Source organism: Octopus sinensis, linkage group LG17 (assembly GCF_006345805.1).
Source record: "Octopus sinensis linkage group LG17, ASM634580v1, whole genome shotgun sequence".
NCBI lineage: Eukaryota > Metazoa > Mollusca > Cephalopoda > Octopoda > Octopodidae > Octopus > Octopus sinensis.
Window position 1 is genome coordinate 56,999,563 of NC_043013.1, and position 19,190 is coordinate 57,018,752.

Genomic DNA, 19,190 nt, shown 5'->3' on the forward strand with positions numbered 1-19,190 from the left:
GCGACAAGAAAAGGTAAAAAGACAAAGAAAAAGTGGGAGGAGGAGGAGAAGAAGGAGAAAAAGAAGAAGAAGTGAAGAAGCAAAGAAGAAGTGAAGTGAAGAAGAAGTAAAGAAGAATTGAAGAAGAAGAAGAAAAAGTGGGGAAGAAGAAGAAGTGAAGAAGAAGACAAGAAGGTGATGTTGGTGGAAAAGCTATGATGTGTGCAGCATGCAATTTTGAAAAGTAAGTAGATGGAGATGTGCATTTATTGCAAAGGGTGTTATGGAAGAAAGTTTTTTTCTCTCCATTTATTCATAGACACGCAAATACAAATTTCAATACAACAAGGTAACATATGAATATCAAGTGATATTTACTTATCTTTTACAACTGGTTTTTCTTTTCACCTCCGATTTCTGCATACAAACTCATGTCATCACACGCACACTCGCAATGACCTCACAAGAATACACGTATACACACACACGTATACACACACACACACACACACACACACACACACACACACACACACACACAGAGGAATGCACACAGATATATGCAAACTCAGACACATACAAATGCATACAAGCAAGCGTAGATGCGTACCAACACACCTATACACGTACGTATACAAAGATAGCATACATAAACTTACACACGAACACACACAAAGACATGCAGGTTCTTCAAAACATGCATAGGAACACATGCACTCGTTAGAAATTTACACACACACTAAAATCATATATATATATATATATATATATATACACTAACACACGTACACACAAACAATAAAAAACACATGAACATGCAGATAAAAACATGCAGAACCCCGAAAATAGTTGCTAAAATCTAAAGATAGGCAGAAGCACATAAAAAGGGTTTGCGCAGCCATAAGGACATATGTACACACAAAGAGATTTCTACACATGTTACATTATATACACTCATATTGAAAAACATATACGCAAACATCAAAACTAACATATAAAATACATGAAAATGCTTGATCATAAACTTACAGGGAGTTAGCCACAAAATAAGTTATACTTTTATTTATGAGAATAGTATGTTTGTTTGTTTGATTGTATCTGTGTGTGAGGGAGTACTTGCTTATGCATATTGGAAAGAGGAGAGAGAGGAAGTGAGAGAGAGAGAGAGAGAGAGAGAGAGAGAGGATGGTAGGGGAGAATCCGATAGAGGGCGAAAGAAAGAGAATGTGTCTGTATGCGTAATTTAAATGTTAGATTTTCTCTGCTGATATTCACGGAAAATCAGGCAAATCTACATACGCATATGAGAATATCTATGTGTGTGATTGTGTGTGTGTGTGTGTATACACATACACATATATATATATACACATATTTGTATGTGCTTCTGTGTGTATATGAGTATATATAACTGACTCACAAACACGACTAATAAGACTAGATGAACTTAAAAACTTCCTACCAGAGAAAAAATACCCCCTTAAACTAATAGAAAATGGAATCTCAAGAGCAATGAAACTAGACATCGCACAACTCAGGACACCCAAAACAAAAAACAAAGAAAATATTATCCCTTTCATAAACACGTACAACCCTGGAGTTACCAACATCATCCAAACCATACATTCAAACCTGCCAATAGCCTTACAAAGCCCCAAAATGGAAAACATATTAAACAAATATCGCATAAAAAATAGTAGACGACAAGACAAAAACCTAAAGAAACACCTAACAAGAGCGAAATTCTCATAAGAAACTAAAACTGAATTCTTTGTAAAAAAGTGTGGAGATGGTAGATGTGGGATCTGCAGCAACCCCACCTACAAATACATAGAGGGAAACAAAGAAATTAAATTTAAAAGTGGTCACATATTTAAAGTAAATGCAGATATGAACTGCAAGACGCAGAACATAATATACTGCATAACCTGCCCCCCCCCCCGTGCAAGGAAGATTACATAGGTGAAACTGGAAATTCTTTGTGCCAGCGAGCCGGGATTCACCGACAACATGTTCAGCAGGAAGAACTGCGCAAGATACCACCGAGTACACACCTAGCTACATGTGGAAAAGGAAAATTTAAAATCTTTCCCTTCTACAAATGTCCGAAGAACAACACCTCTTTCAGGAGGAATATGGAAAAATATTTCATAGCTAAGTTCTCCCTCAAATTAAATGTCTGAAAATATCTCTATAATAAGCTGTACCAGATGAAGGACCAAATTTGTTAAGTAAACTGTATAAAACACACAGGCACACACACACACACACCACACACACACACAGTGCTACACATATGTTTTGGTTTTTGAAAATACAACATTGAACAAAGGATATTCTAATATTTGAATGAAACCATTTCACTTGTAGAACCAGTTGCTCCTGTATGATAAAACTTAATATTTATTTAACTGTCAATCAGTGAGATATTAGACTAAATCAATTGAAGATCAGACAACAGACTCAGTAGTTGTCAATTTGTATTCTATCGTTTGTAAATTCAAATGAAATTTTACTCATCATACATTGGAGGACAAATCTTTCACTTTACAATTTAATATAGTGGAACATTTAATATATATATATATATATATATATATATATATATATATATATATATATATATATATATATATATACATATATATGTAGGTCCCGGGTTGATTCGGGGTTAACCACAGTAAATAAGGTACTCAATACATAGCAGACTAAAATTAATTTATTATATAGAAGGAGCTTCTACAGGACTAGAACTGTTTCATTCAAGAGAAATCTTCAGGAAGATTTCTCTTGAATGAAACAGTTCTAGTCCTGTAGAAGCTCCTTCTATATAATAAATATATACATATATATATATATATAATATAATTCGAGACAAAACCACTATTTTAAAACCAAACAAGGAAATACTTAATCAATACATAAAATTTTAATATAAATTTATTTATTTATTTAATTTATATTAAAATTTTATGTATTGATTAAGTCTTTCCTTGTTTGGTTTTAAAATTGTGGTTTTGTCTCGAATTATATTATATAATATTTTACTATAAAATTGGATTTAACCTTAAATTTGATTTTTCCCTGTAATTTTGGATTCATTCCCTAATATTTATTATTATATATATATATAAATATATATATATATTACCTATTATATAAATTATATTATTTTTGTAATTTACTTAATCTTTACTTTTTAACTTTAACTTTTCTATGACATGTAATTTTCTAGATGGTGTAATTTAATTATTCATTTTGAATTGATAGAAGGTGTTTTTTTCTAATATTATATATATATATATTTATATATATATAGTGGTATAAATATCAACGTAATTATTTCTCCTTCCTCTTTTTTTCCTCTTCTCCTCTCTTCCCTTCTCCAAACTCACAGACACACACACACACACCTCCACAAAACAATAATAAAAAGAATTCTTCTTCTCTAAACCCAAAAAACCATTTGACCATCCTCATTAAACACACACACACTCTCTCACAACGATAAAAAGCAATATAATTTATGGTCTACCTCCCCGACTTCACACACTCAATAACACTATGAAATGGTCAAAAGTGAAATTCTTTTTCCCCAAGATCTTAGACCCCCCCCCCTTGGATTAAGCATGCTCTCCAGCAGAGCAAAAAAAATATTTCTTCTTCCCTGTCCCTTCACCTCTTTTTCTTCAGCACACACAAAAGCACACACATAAAAGAACACACACACATGCTCTCTCTCTCTCTCTCTCTCTCTCACTTTCTCCTCGTCCATCACCCTCTTGTAATATCTTATATTCCTCCCCACCACTAGAAACTCAGTACCACTATAAAATGGTCAAAACTTTTCACACAGGAACTTAGTTTGATTTGAAAACCCCACTAGAATGAGAGAAAGCGCTAATACATGATCTAAGTTATATGATGTATAAAAAATGTTATATACAAAGAAATATCTAAATATAAACCTCATTTCTTCTAATATAATCACAAATCACAATCATTTGACGGATATTTGTCCTAATCTTGTTTGTTGCTAACACGTTTCGGCTGATATACCCTCCGGCTTTCATAAGATGCCTTGGGGAAATTTCGAACCTGGTTTCTCATTCCTAAGGTATTTTTCAATGTTATTATTATTAAAAGAGGCACCCAGAAGATCGATATCTGACATATATTCTCAGAAGCTAACCTTAGCAAAAGCATAGCTAAAAGCAGCAACAAAGTACAAAGGAGAGTTGGAGCAAGGATGCCACTCTGCTTGACGCCATTCTCTACAGGAATGCCACCACCAGCATTGACCCAAGCCTCCATCTCATCATGAAATGATTTAGTTATAAATACAAAGTGATCCAGACATCCAAGTTTGCCAAGTATTTTCCATAGAAAGGCCCTATTCACAAATCAATGTATACATGGATAAGATCCATATTCTGCTCATAGCACTTCTCCTGCATCTGTCTTGCTATGAAAATCATATCAATTGTCCCTCTACCAGATCGGAAGTCACATTGAGTTTCAGATAGGACATCATTTACGAGACACCCGTTCAGGCAGGTAAGAAAAATATTTGCCAGAACCATGCCAGCAGCTGATAGTAGAGCAATACATTTGTAGTTACCACACATTATTCTGGCTCCTTTTCCTTTATAGAGAGGAAGAATAATTGCATCCGTCCAGTCCTTGACATTGCACCATCCCTCCAGACTACACTAACAAGTTCATGAAGGGACTGTATGATGTAATCACTACCAAATCGCAAGACCTCAGCACAAATTCCATCCCTTCCAGGCTACCTACCAAGATTCAATTTACTTATTGCTGTTATTTCCTCATCTATTCAGGGCATGGAAGTTAAGGAGCCAATGATAGGTCTTTGTTGCATAGTAACAATCACTTTTTCATCCACATCTGACTCGTGGTTCAGGAGTTCAGAGAAGTGTTCAATCCAGCAACCTGTGATCTCTGTTGATTTAGTAAATAGAGCATAAGACTCCTTGGAAAGCAAAGGAGGTGGATGCAGAGCTCTTAGGCCCATTAACTTACTTCATATGATGGTAAAGCTTCTTGCTGTCATTTGCATCAGCAGCAGCCTGAACATCACGAGCAAGTTCCTCCCACCAAGTGTTCTGCATCTTCCTGAGAGATCGCTGCAGGAGTGATTTTACACTGCTGTAGTGGGCAACTGTTAGATTTTGCTCTATAGCTGGAAGTCTTCTCTGCAGCAATACATTGTGGGCATGGGACTTTACAGCCATTAGACGCTGAACTTCAGCATCATTTTCATCAAACCAGTCTCTGTGTCTGGCAGTAGAATATCCCAGTGTTTCAGCAGCACATTGAAAAACCTGTTCTCGAAAATCTTCATATTGTAGTATTTCAATGCTGGACAAACGAGTCTGTAGCTTTTTTTCTCAACACAGTATTACATATCTTGTGGACATTCAGATGCCGAAGAATGCCAACTGGCCGTCTTCTTTCTTTCACTCTAATCATCATCCGGAACTTTGCTCGCATCAGACTGTGGTCTGTCCAGCATTCAGATCCATGGCAGGACTTAACATTACAAATATCATAGATGTCACACAAGTGCCAAACTTTAGACTTTGGATGCATCCACGTTGTGTGATCATCTTTGTGCATAGAATAAGTGCTTGCGATGTAGATGCCATGTTCATCGCAAAGCTCCTGCAGTCTGAGACCATTGTTATTCATTTTCCCTACACCAAAACGTCCTAGAGAGTTCCATGTTTTCCAGTCTGCTCCAACCCTGGCATTGAAATCCCCCAGTAGAATGACTTTCTCAGAACTAGGAATTTTCCTAAGTAAGGCTTTCAGCTGGGTATAAAAAATATATTTTGTTCATCACAATTGGACAATACAGGTGCATAGGTACTAATTAAAGTTGCAAACCGCCCAACTCTCAGGTACAAACGTAGAGTCATTAGATATTCATTTATGAGAACAAGAATCTCATCCAACTCCTAAAGGATATCAGATCAAACTGCAAAGCCAACACCAACCTCTCTGCGCTCCTCCTTCAGCCTCTCCTTCTAAAAAAAAGGTGTATCCATCTCCTATTTCCTAAAGCTGACCATCACCGTCTATACGAGTCTATGAACGTGCAGCTATATCAACAAATGCATACATACATATGTATGTATGTATGTAAACTTGTATATAGATGTGTTTGTGTGCAACATAGTTACATATCCCGATGTAAAAGCTGAGCAGAGAATAAATATTTCTTTAACAGAAAAATAGAAAATATCTGAAACCTATTTGCTTCCACCTTCCAAGAAGCTTCAGCAAAAATGGTCGCTAATCATAATTAGACTGCAAAATCATTCGGTGCATAAAATTTATGTATGTCTTGAAAATTCACAGAATCGCTGATTCTATGAAGATCTGAATTCATGAATATATGGAATATATATGGCATTCTCTTTCTAAAAATTTGAAGAGAAATACGCTTCTGGAGAACTTTAGAGAATTGGCGTCAGTGAATACAATTGCATGAAGACCAATGAATGTATGCATGTGTGTATTAGTGTAAGTATGCTTGTGTGTGTATGTATGCATGTATGTATATATATATATTATATATATATATAATATATATATATATATATATATATATATATATATAGTGAGAATTTACAAAGAAAGAAAAGATGAAGACGGGTGTGTAAACAACAAACAGGTGTATTAGTTTAACGCTCTGGATGTGAGAAAGTCTTTTACGTTTCGAGTCTACGCTCTTCGACAGAAAGGAACACAGAAATAAATAGGGAGAGAAAACAAAAAAGTTTTAGAGGCTAGCGATCTATCATGGCGAATAAGTGCGGATTGGGAGAATCGACAATAGGAAAAAATCAGAAAGTACAAAAAAAGTTGAGAAATCTTCAAAAGGTTCAAATATTGTGGTATATTGGAGTGATTTTTCATCAACGGAAGAGTCCAGTGTAATCCATATGTGGAGAGAAAGATAGAAAGATATCCATGGATGTGAATATTTTATTATATCTGTATGCATGTTTCCATAAATTTCATGTTTTTTGTGACCATAGTCCACATTCCTAGGATGATTACAATACAATGTGTAATACCTATAGACATCAGATGGGTTTTTTTATCATTTGTTCGTTTTTTTTTCTGTCGATGTGATTTGTGGAAACGCGCATAGCGATACATTAAAATATTTATGAATCCCATCTGTTGATAATCATTATTATTATTGCCATATTTATTCTACGCTGTATTGGCATAGCTCGATACGATCCCATGAAATCATTGTCGCAGGTCGGAACCACTAGGCCGTAACTGACATAATAAAATAAGAGCCTTTATATGCCTATTCAGAAAGCTTCCCCTTGAACGAACTTAAAGGATGTATATGTGTGTGTATGTGCACATGTATATAGTTAATAAAAAACTGGAGGAAAAAGAGAAGAAAAAAGCAACAATGCGAGGACGTGGTGCATGCAAAATATTAATAAGACAGTTACAGAAGGAAAGAAAGAATGGTTGTTTTATGGTTCAAGTAAAGCTCTTCTTCGGAAATGATGCATAGGAAAATCCAAAAAGAAAAGGAAGGAGGAGGAAAAAATCGCCAACAGTCCACTGTACATTCTATGTTTATAATCTGCCCTGGTTGACTTTGCTTCACGTGCTTTTGGAGTTGATAAACTAAATACCAGAGTTATACTGGGGTCAGTCTAATCAACTTACCTAGATCTCCGAAGTTGTTGAAGCGGTATCAAGATTTGAAATCCATATTTTATGCATGTGAAGGAAACCTATCGAATGACTTTGGGAGTATTGACTCGACGAACGCTGAAGATGTGTGTTGGTGCAATTTTATGAACTTATCTTGCTATTCAAAGACTCTAACAGATTTCCATTCCCTTCGCTGTTTTCCTGAAAAGGATTCCAGTTGAACTAACTTCAAAACCTTGTTTGGTTATGAAATTCTATCTCCAATTCGTCAGAAAATGGTTGTATTTTATAAACCGAAGTATTTATATAATCTCACAGCCTATCTACGATTACTGATATATTTCCTGCTGAAGATTTTAGAAAGATAAAATGGAATCAGTTCTGAATATCGTATATAATGTTATCCTAAAGTACGTACATACAATACACGTACATACATACACACGCACACGCACCCCACCACATATACAAGAAACTCATTTTATATATTCTATACATTTTCTCATAAAGAAAAGTGTGCGTAAAAGACAGAGGAGGAGGGAGAGAAAGAGAGAAGTAGAGGAGAGAGAGAGAGTGATTAAATGAACGTGAGACTTATTTATTTCGACGATATTTAATTAATATTTAATAAATATTTAATTCATTTTTTGGCACAAGGCCAGCAATTTCGGAGGAGAGATTAAATTGATTATATCGACCCCCATTATTCAACTGGTACTTATTTTATGGAACCCGAAACGGTGAAAGGTGAAGTCGACCTAGGAACTGAGAGCGCAATGACGGACGAAACGCCACTAAGCATTTTCTCCGGCCTGCTAACGATTCACTACCATACGATATTTTATTAATATTGGCAAGAATATATAACTTTTTTACAAAATATTATAAACGTTGGCGTTGGCGATAAGTATGATGATAATGATAATGATGATGATTTCAAGAAGAAATTGAGTTAGAAAATCTCTGACTGACTTTAGCTGAACAAAGATTGGAACACAAATCTGTGAATTACCGACATCGCTTAATTCCACCATCGTATCTCGAAGATGCTTCACCAGCGGCACCCAAACACGATTTGAATGAGGAATTATTTTGTCAGAATCCTTGTTTGACTAATTTCCCGATGTTTGATACCTCTCCTCTCATTCAAGAATAAGTATAAATACGCCCGACTTCCCTCTTCTTTCTTCAACCTATAACTTACCATTTATGGACAGCTTGAAGCAAAGAATCATCGATGAAGTTCTTTGAGATATATCTTCCTTATTGATCGTCTGATTGTGGAATTTGTTGTTTTGTTCGTTAATTTTATTTCTTGACAGAATGAATTAGAAGACATTGATATAATGCCTGCGCTTTTATGGATAGATAACACACTTTACACACACACACACACACACGTAAACGCACACCTTTTCACAGTGGCAAACACACTCACACACACACACACATAGTGGTTCGCTTTCTCCCTCACTCATACAGATATTACACGTGCACGTATACAAATCTGTTATAGGAACACATTCATACACACCTCTCTCTCCCTCTCTATCTCTCTCTAACCCCTCCCCAATCATATTCAGTCATTCATACATTTCTTTCTCTTTTTCTCCTTGCTCTCTGTAAGAGACGCACATAAATTTCGGACGCAGACAATTATCACGCAGCTAGACACACACACACACACACGCACACGCACAAACAAGAATCTCTCTTTCACACGGTACACACACATACATCTCTCACTCTCTCTCTGTCATACATACACACATACAAATCTCACGCACACACATGAAGGAGACATACCACTCAGAGACTCATTACAGACTCCACACCAACAAACTACATGGAAACTCACATTACCAGAACATACGCGCACGTGCACGCGCGCACACACATACACACATATACATATATGCATACATACATGTATACACGCAGGTACATACGCATGCACAAATCATAATCACACGCTTGCCCACACAGAACGCAAGCACATCCACAATTGGCAAGCGCGCACAAACATAGAAACAGACACACGCGTACGTATCAAATAGTCGTTGAAATGAAATAGGTCCCTGGAGGGCCGTGATCCATTGAAAAGAGAAAGTAAATCAATAAAGTTTCTATCAGTAAATCAACCAATCAATGAATCAATCACATGTAAATTGATCGCTTTTCTACAATCGAGATAGACAAGAAGAAAGATTGGTAAATATAGAGGAGACGTATATAAAACCGAACAAGGCATGATCCATTGAAGAAAGGAACATAGAGAAGATTATGTATCGCACATTATATATCATAGATCGAGAGAACTATAGATCTATAGAAGACTGTGAAGAGAATTGCAGATACAGTAAAGGCGCACAGATCTCTACAATTAGAAGACATCAATATACACGCTTTAAACATATCTGCCTTTCTCTCTAACTTTCTATCTATCTGCTTGTCTGCCTGCCTGTATGAATGTGTGGGTATGTAAGTATATATATATATATATATTATATATATATATATATATATATATATATAATATATATATATATATATATATGTCTGTGTGTGTCTGTATAAATGTGTTTATATGTATATGTATTTGTGCCTGTGTATGCGTGAATATATACCTTTTCTTATGCATTCCCTCATACTCAGGCGCATGTATGCGTATGTGCATCTATATATGTAGATATCGTCAAAACTAAATCCATATAACTATTCTGTCATGAAATCTTCCCAACAATCATAAAAGGATCCAACATGGGATATTTATTTGTTTGTTTTGTTTATTATATTCGAAACGATAACTTCTCAGTTTTGTCGGTTTCTTCTTTTTCTTTCCCCCGTCCCCGTTCACTTCGCTTTATTTTTACCATGTTGTTTTACTGTCATACCCCCCCACACACACACACACGTGCACGCACACACACACACGATGTTCCTACCATGTTCTTGGACTGCAAAGATTTATTTCTTAACCAATCTTTGACAAAATGTCAAAACGTGAAATATTAATTCAGCAATAAAGTTGATTGTTATTTCGTGTGTGTGTGTGTGTGTGTGTGTGTGTGTGTGTGTGTGTGTGTGTGTGTGTGGTAGAATCAATGGCGTACAATGAATGAATTGCTTGGTTATGTCACCATGTGTTCCGTGTTCTAATCCTATCCAAGTCAGCATTGATTTGTATTTTTCCTGTTGTCTGTCAACAGCAACATTTATGAATTTATTCACGTATTTTATAAGGCAAACACTCTCTTGTCTTTAGTTATTTCATTTTATTTTCTGAGTTTAAATCCTTTGTTACAGTGACATAGCGCACGTCAATCTTGATTGGTGAGACTTGTGATCAAAGGTGTTCCAGTCATGACCATCCCATCAGCAGCGAACAGTTTGACTTTGTTACTCAACATATTTTGTTTAAAAGCAGTTGGCGGTGATTTCATTGACAATTTGTTCCTATTTCGAAGAGCTTGAGACTCCACACGCAACCTTATCTTCATTATCTTTGATGTCACTCATTATAATGTACGACTGCATCCATCTAATTCTTTCCCCGATTCGTGGTTTTATATTTTGCAAATTCAGATCCAACCAGGGTCTTCCATGAAATCATGAAAGTTAGTGTCAGAGCAATATTGATTTCAAATTTTGGCACAAGGCCTGCAATTTCGGGTGATGGGAGTAAGTCGATTACGTCAATCCCTGTGCTCGGCTTGTGCTTATTTCATTGACCCCAAAATGATGAAAAGCAGGTGTTAGAGCTCAAAACAAATATAAAAACAAACAAAATGTCGGTAAGCATTTTTCTTGGTAAGCCAACAATTCTGCCATCTTGACTTTTTAAATACCGTAAAATATTGGTGTCTTTTTAATCGATGACAACCTTCTGTCGAATGTATGGTCTTCTGCTCTTGTGTTTATTTGTTTATTTGTGTATTTGTGTATATCAAAATCGTAGAACAGCAGACGAATGGCTTGCAGTGATTATCTATTTCTTTACTACCCACAAGGGGATAAACACAGAGAGGACAAACAAGGACAGACAAACGGATTAAGTCGATCATATCGTCCCCCAGTGCGTAACTGGTACTTATTTAATCGACCCCGAAAGGATGAAAGGCAAAGTCGACCTCGGCGGAATTTGAACTCAGAAGGTAACGGCAGACGAAATACCGATAAGCATTTCACCTGGCATGCTAACGATTCTGCCAGCTCTATCAATGCTCTTATATGACCCAAGTCAACGTTCACCTGGAATTCTGTTTGCCTATGTTCACCCTGAAGAATTTAAAAGCAGTTGCAGTAATCTAAAGTTATGATTTATATTTGAATAAAATATAATACTATTCTATATTCTGTGAAAGCAGAAATGACCATATTTACTATTAACAGGGAAGCCAATGGTAGGAGAAGGGTTTCAGATAAGAAGGGAGTGAGAGCACAATTGTGATCCAAATTCCTTTCAAACATAATGCAAATATACACTCACATTATTATTATTATTATTATATCCATTAGCATCTTCTTTCAATTCTGTTTCCATTTCTTGCCGAGTGTCTTCCTGATACCTAGGACAGAGAAACGTACTGGTAGGCTATTAAAATAAGCACACCAGATTGTTCATTTACAGAGTCATGTGACAGAGAAAAAAAGGAAGATAGAGAGAAAAAGAAAAACTAAAATATAGAAAAGTAAGCAAATAAAATGAAGGGGAAAAAGGAAAGAAAAGTGACAATGCTCTTCTCAATACGTGTGATGTACCTGTTAGGACAATCTTTGGCATTTCTTGTATGGATGGATGGTAAGCCAGGGATCATTCTTATATAATCTTCAGTTCCTTTTTTGATCATTCCAAGTGCTCCTACAATCACTGGTATTGTAGCCGACTTGAGACGCCACACCTTTTCGATTTCAATTAGCAAAGCTTTATATTTTCTGAGCTTATCAAATTCATTTACCGTGATATTATGGTCACAGGGCATGCCCATGTCAGTCAATAAACATATTTTATTGCTTTTGTCTCTCATAACAATATCTGGTTTATTTGCCTTGATGGTTCGACCTGTACATTCTGGGAAGTCCCAAAGAATAGTTACAATTTTTCTGTTAGTTACAGCATCGGGGTGGTGTTTGTACCATTTGTCAGCAGTTTTGGTTTTATAATGCCGACACATTATCCAATGTAGACACTGGCCAACTCTGTCATGTCTTGATTTGTACTCTACATGTGCTAAAAACCTGCATTCAGAAATTAGTTATTCCATCATTGCAATATCGGCACTTTGGGTCTACACCATTTCTCATCACATTTGCTTGGCAGTTCCAGGTCAATAAGCTCTGATCTTGGGCAGCCAAGATAAAGCCTTCACTCTCTGCCTTTAGCCCTGAGCTTCGTAGCCACTGATGGGTCTGCTTCTGGTCTACATCAGCTTGTTTATTACGTGCCACATATTTGCAATGCAGAAGTTTTTGTTCCCACCTATCAGCCATTTGTTCAAACGCATTTTGCTTTGCTAGTTATTTCACCTTCTTTGCAACTGCAGATCCTGCATATCCCGCATGCTGTGCAACATGGCTATTATGCATAAACTCACTGGAAATGCTTTTGCTCTCCTTCACAACAACAGAATGAAGCTTCTTACGTCATTCATGGTTTCCATTCGTTGGATGTTTCAAGATATTTTGTCAGTACATTTGTGGTGGTTTTGCAAGAGATTTCAAATTGGGTCGAGCCTCGACCTCCTTGAGCTCTGGGTAAGTAAAGACGATCTGCGTCTGCCTTTGGGTAATATATCTTACTGCAAGTGAGCAGTTTTCAGATTTTTCTGTCAATCTTCCTTATTTCGCTCATATTTCAGTTCAACACAATAACAACAACAATAACTAATTATTATTATTATTATTATATTATTATTATTATTATTATTATTATTATTATTATTATTATTATTATTATTATTATTATTCTATGTTAGACTTTTGCTTTATGTCTGTACAAGTTGGCTCCAAGTCTCACCCAGAAACCTCAAGAGACAACAGATTGGAAGTTCACGTTGTTGTTATGCCTAGTGTGCCATATATTTGGTTTTATTTTGGTGTTGTACTAGTGAATGTCTGTTAATAAATCTTTTAAAAAAATTGTTTTAAACCTTGGGTTTACATAGAGAGTATTTTGCGTAGTATATGAGCAGTTCCCATGAGCACTATCTTTTGAATTTCTGCCATTTTGGGGAAATCCTGGTATCTGAGTTAGGTAGCAATCAGCCCCATTCGCTATCATTCCCAGGGCACCTATGACAACAGGTATTGTTTTAGTCTTCAGGTTCCACATTTTGCTGATTTCTATTTCAAGATCTTTATATTTGCTCAGTTTTTGGTAGGTCTTGACAGATACGTTTATATCGATTGAGACAGTCATATCAATGAGGAGGCATGTTCTTTGTCTGAAGTTTTTCAATATGATGTCGGGCCTATTTGCATCTATCTTTCTGTCAGTTTGAATGGTGAAGTTCCAGAGGAGTGAGATGTGGTCATTTTCAAGCACTGGAGGTGGTTTGTGTTCCCACCAGTTTTTTTATGGGGCAAATCCAGGTTTTTGCAAATTATCCAGTGAACATATTGTGCAGCTCTATCATACCTGTTGAGGTACTCTGTAGGCGCTAGAAGACTGCATTTGGAGACAACATGATCAATGGTTTCATTTTGTTGTCGGCATACATGACATGTTGGGCTATTGCCGTTCTTTAATATGTTGGCCTGGTAGTTTCTTGTTGGTAGGCATTGATCTTGAGCTGCTATGATAAACCCTTCTGTTTCAGATTTTAAGCCAGAGGCCATTAGCCATTGATGGGTCAGGGGCTTTGTCAATATCTGCATTATTCGCTCTCTTTGGGTATTTGCCATAGAGAGGTTTTTCTTGCCATTTATCATTCAGAATATCTAAGGCCGCAGATTTAGCACGGGTTTTCATGCGCTTAGCCTTTTCTGTGCCTGTTTCTTGTATGTCTATCTCTAATTCCGAAATGTGTTGTATTCGGAATTCACTTAGATATTCCTTTGCCTGTTTTGTGACTGAGTATGATGCTTTCTTGTTTTCATGTTTTGAGACAAGTTTTAACATCCAGTCCTCAGACCTTTTCAGGTAGGTGTCTAGGCCAATTGTAGCAATCTTCATTTTATTGCCAGTTGTAAAAGACCACGGCCTCCCTCTTTTCTTGGCAGATAAAGTCGTTCTGTATCTGCCTTAGGGTGGTGCATTCTATGCATTGTCAACAGTTTTCGTATTTTTCTGTCAAGATTACATATTTCAGTAATTGACCAGTTAACGATATTGAAACTGTAAGTCACAACTGGTATGGCTAAAGCATTGATCGCTTCGATCCTGTTTCTCGCATTCAGCTCAACCTTGAGTATTGCTCTCACTCTTCGATAACATTCTCTCCTGATCCTTTCCTTCATCTCTGAATGCCTTATTCCGTTCCCTTCAATTACCCCTAGGTACTTGTAGCTCTCCGCTGGGTCTAGTTCTTTTATGACATTCTGCTGGTCAAGGTTAACGTTAGATGTTTCTGTCATTTTTCCTTTGATAAAGGTAGCTTTTGCACATTTATCGAGGCCAAATTGCATTCTGATGTCATCACTGAATTGTTTAACAATCTCTAGTAAGCCCTTGAGTTGTTGGTCATTTTTTGCAAAAAACTTTAAATCATCCATGTAAATGAGATGATTTATATTTTTATCAAACATTTTATATCCGTACTGCGCGTTATTGAGCAATTTTGAGAGAGGTATTAAGGATAAACAAAAGAGGAGTGGTGACAGTGAGTCACCCTGGAAAATGCCACATGAAATTTTTACATCACCAGCATTTAGGGATTCATTGTCACTGTTCAGAGTTAGTGTAGTTCTCCATGATCTCATACTTACAGTCAAAAAGTTTCGCAGAGTAGGTGCTATCTTATACATTTCCAGGCATTTCCTAATCCAGCTATGTGGTAGGCTATCAAAAGCCTTTTTATAGTCTATCCAGGTTATTGATAAATTTTTGTGTCGTTTGTGACAATCTTCTAAGATCATCTTATTGATGAGTAGTTGATCTTTACAACCGTAGGATCCACGTTTACATCCTTTCTGTTCATTATTATTATTATTAATATTATTTTTATTATTATTGTTATTATTATTATTATATTATTATTATTATTATTATTATTATTATTATTATTATTATTATTATTATTATTATTATTATCATATGTTTGACTTTTGCTTTGTATTTGTACAAGTTGACTCCCAAGTCTCACCCAGAGACCTCAAGTGACAACAAGCTAGAAGCTCGAGTTGGTGTCATGCCTAGGGTGTCATATATTTTGTTTTGCACATATTGTTCTCGAAAATGTTTAAGAAAACATAAGATGATTATAATTTTAAAATTTGAGATTACATAGTATCTTTGGTAGGTTATGGGTAGTTCCTGTGAGCACTATTGCTTGAATTTCTGCCGTTTTGGGGTTTCTTCGTAACTGAGCTGGGTATGAATCAGTCCCTTTTGTTATCATTCCTAGGATACCTATGACAACAGGTATTGTTTCAGTCACAAGGTTCCACATTTTGCCAAATTCTACTTCAAGATCTTCATATTTGCTCAGTTTTTGATAAGTCTTGGCACATACATTTATGTCGATTGGGACAGTCATATCAATGACGAGACATGATTTTTGTCTGAAATCTTTCAGTATACTGTCTGGCCTATTCGCATCGATCTCTCTGTCAGTTTGAATGGTGAAGTTCCAGAGGAGTGAGATGTGATCATTTTCAAGCATTGGTGGTGGTGTGTGTTCCCACCAGTTTTTATCATGGAGCAGGTCCAAGTTTTTGAAAATTATTATTATTATTATTATTATTATTATTATTATTATTATTATTATTATTATGTGAAGGCGCAATGGCCCAGTGGTTAGGGCAGCGGACTCGCTGTCGTAGGATCGCGGTTTCGATTCCCAGACCGGGCGTTGTGAGTGTTTATTGAGCGAAAACACCTAAAAGCTCCACGAGGCTCTGGCAGGGGGTGATGGCGATCCCTGCTGTACTCTTTCGCCACAAATTTCTCTCACTCTGTTGGCCTACTCGCTTAGCCAGCAGGGTGGCGTCATGTGAAGGCTAAAAAACAATGCGAAGTGCATTGTGACCAGCGATGAGTAGAAACATATGATAGCCTGATCGGTTACGGTGAAACGGTGATTATTATTATATCGAATAATGAGTTAGGTCATTGGTATATAGTGCAAGCTGGTGGCAATTTGATGTGACCTGTGTGTAGCATAAATATATTACTTTTGACCATCTTGAAACTAGATAACGTTTGGCCCAGTTCGGTTTACAGGCCATGCCCTCCTCTAAGAATGGCTGACAGACACCACATATAAAACTGTATGTTACCTGTCTGTCAACTCTCTTTTCTCTTATGTCATTAAACACATATAGATGCACACACACACACGCATAGACACACACACACACACACAAACACACACTTAGATATGGGTATTTTGTAGGAACCGACGCTATTTCTATTTTCAACCAGCAACGAAATTAGCATACCGTATAGCTCTGATCTCTTTGTGGTCGTCCGCGGTGACCTAGAAATATCAGTAGTACACTCCAGCCCGCAATATATAGAGAACAAGTAACAAACAGTCAGGGATCTTGCAACAAGCAAATTAGCAAGTTAGAAAATCTCTGTAAGAGATAAAAGCTGTGACTAGACACCGAGGAGGATGACCAGCAAAGGTATTTGAACTCTTATTTTAGCAAGAGTGAACACCTTCCATCACTTTTGTGGTCTCTATAAATATATATATATATGTGTGTGTGTGTGTGTGTGTGTGTGTGTGTGTGTGTGGGTGTATGTGTGTGTGTGCTTGTGTGTCTGTGTATGTGTGTGTGTATACATATATACCTACATGGATACTGAAAAATAGAAAGAGAGAAAGTAAGAATGAGATGGATGCATACATATGTTTTGCATGTGATTGTGATCATATATAAAGTTTCAATATATATATATAATATATATATACGTAAATAATATTCATACATGCATATGATATCTGCGTATAACATATTTATACTTCCACATGCACACGTACATATATATATATGTATGTATATATATACATATATATATATATATATATATATATATATATATATATATATAATATATATATATATATCTACAGGCGCAGGAGTGGTTGTGTGGTAAGTAGCTTCTCTACCAACCACATGGTTCCGGGTTCAGTCCCACTGCGTGGCACCTTGGGCAAGTGTCTTCTGCTATAGACTCGGGCCGACCAAAGCCTTGTGAGTGGATTTGGTAGACGGAAACTGAAAGAAGCCCGTCGTATATATATATATGCGTGTGTGTGTTTGTGTGTCTGTGTTTGTCCCCTAGCATTGCTTGACAACCGATGCTGGTGTGTTTATGTCCCCGTAACTTAGCTGTTCGGCAAAAGAGACCGATAGAATAAGTACTGGGCTTACAAAAGAATAAGTCCCGGAGTCGAGTTGCTGGACTAAAGGCGGTGCTCCAGCATGGCCGCAGTGAAATGACTGAAACAAGTAAAAGAGTAAAAGAGTAAAAGAGTATATATATATATATATATATATATATATATATATATATATCGATAAATATACCTATATTTGTATACATATATATATATATATATATAGAGAGAGAGAGAGAGAGTGAGAGAGACATCTAAAGTGCATATATACATGCACAGACTCATATACACACATCTGCATACTCAAGAATGTACACCCAAGCTTCCATGTGTCTATAAATACATTTACCTCCACAAAAATACTATACTCAGAGTCATATTGAGATAGATATTCATACAGAGTGAAAGAGAAGCTTGATACAAATCTGTCGATACAAACAAAGTGCAATTAGATGACTTAGATGCACCACTCATCTGCTCTTACATTTAATATATACGTTGAGTGACCTTACACATCATTTCTTCCAGACAATCGGGAAAATTGAGGTATTTCTTATATTCACTTATACGTCATCTGTTCCATTAAGTTTACATATATATATATATATAATATATATATATATATATATATATATATATATATATATATATATATATATATATAAATCTACATGTACACTTTGGTACTGTCACAGGCACATACACACCAGTATATTGATAATAAATATTAACGCTTACACAATCAAATGTCAGCCTATACTGGAGAAGAATGACTTACTGAGTGAGAGTAAGCTTTAGATACAACAACTTGTTTAGTAATTAGCTTCAGGTCGAGGCGAAAGTGCCTTGCTATGTGGGGAAGAGAGATTTAAATAGAATAAGACTCACTGACCTTCATGATGTATTCAAAGAGATGCCTGTCGTCGTCGGGCCGTTCAAGTGGCCCTTTCTGCTTTGATTGTTATGCTACTATGTATGATAGTG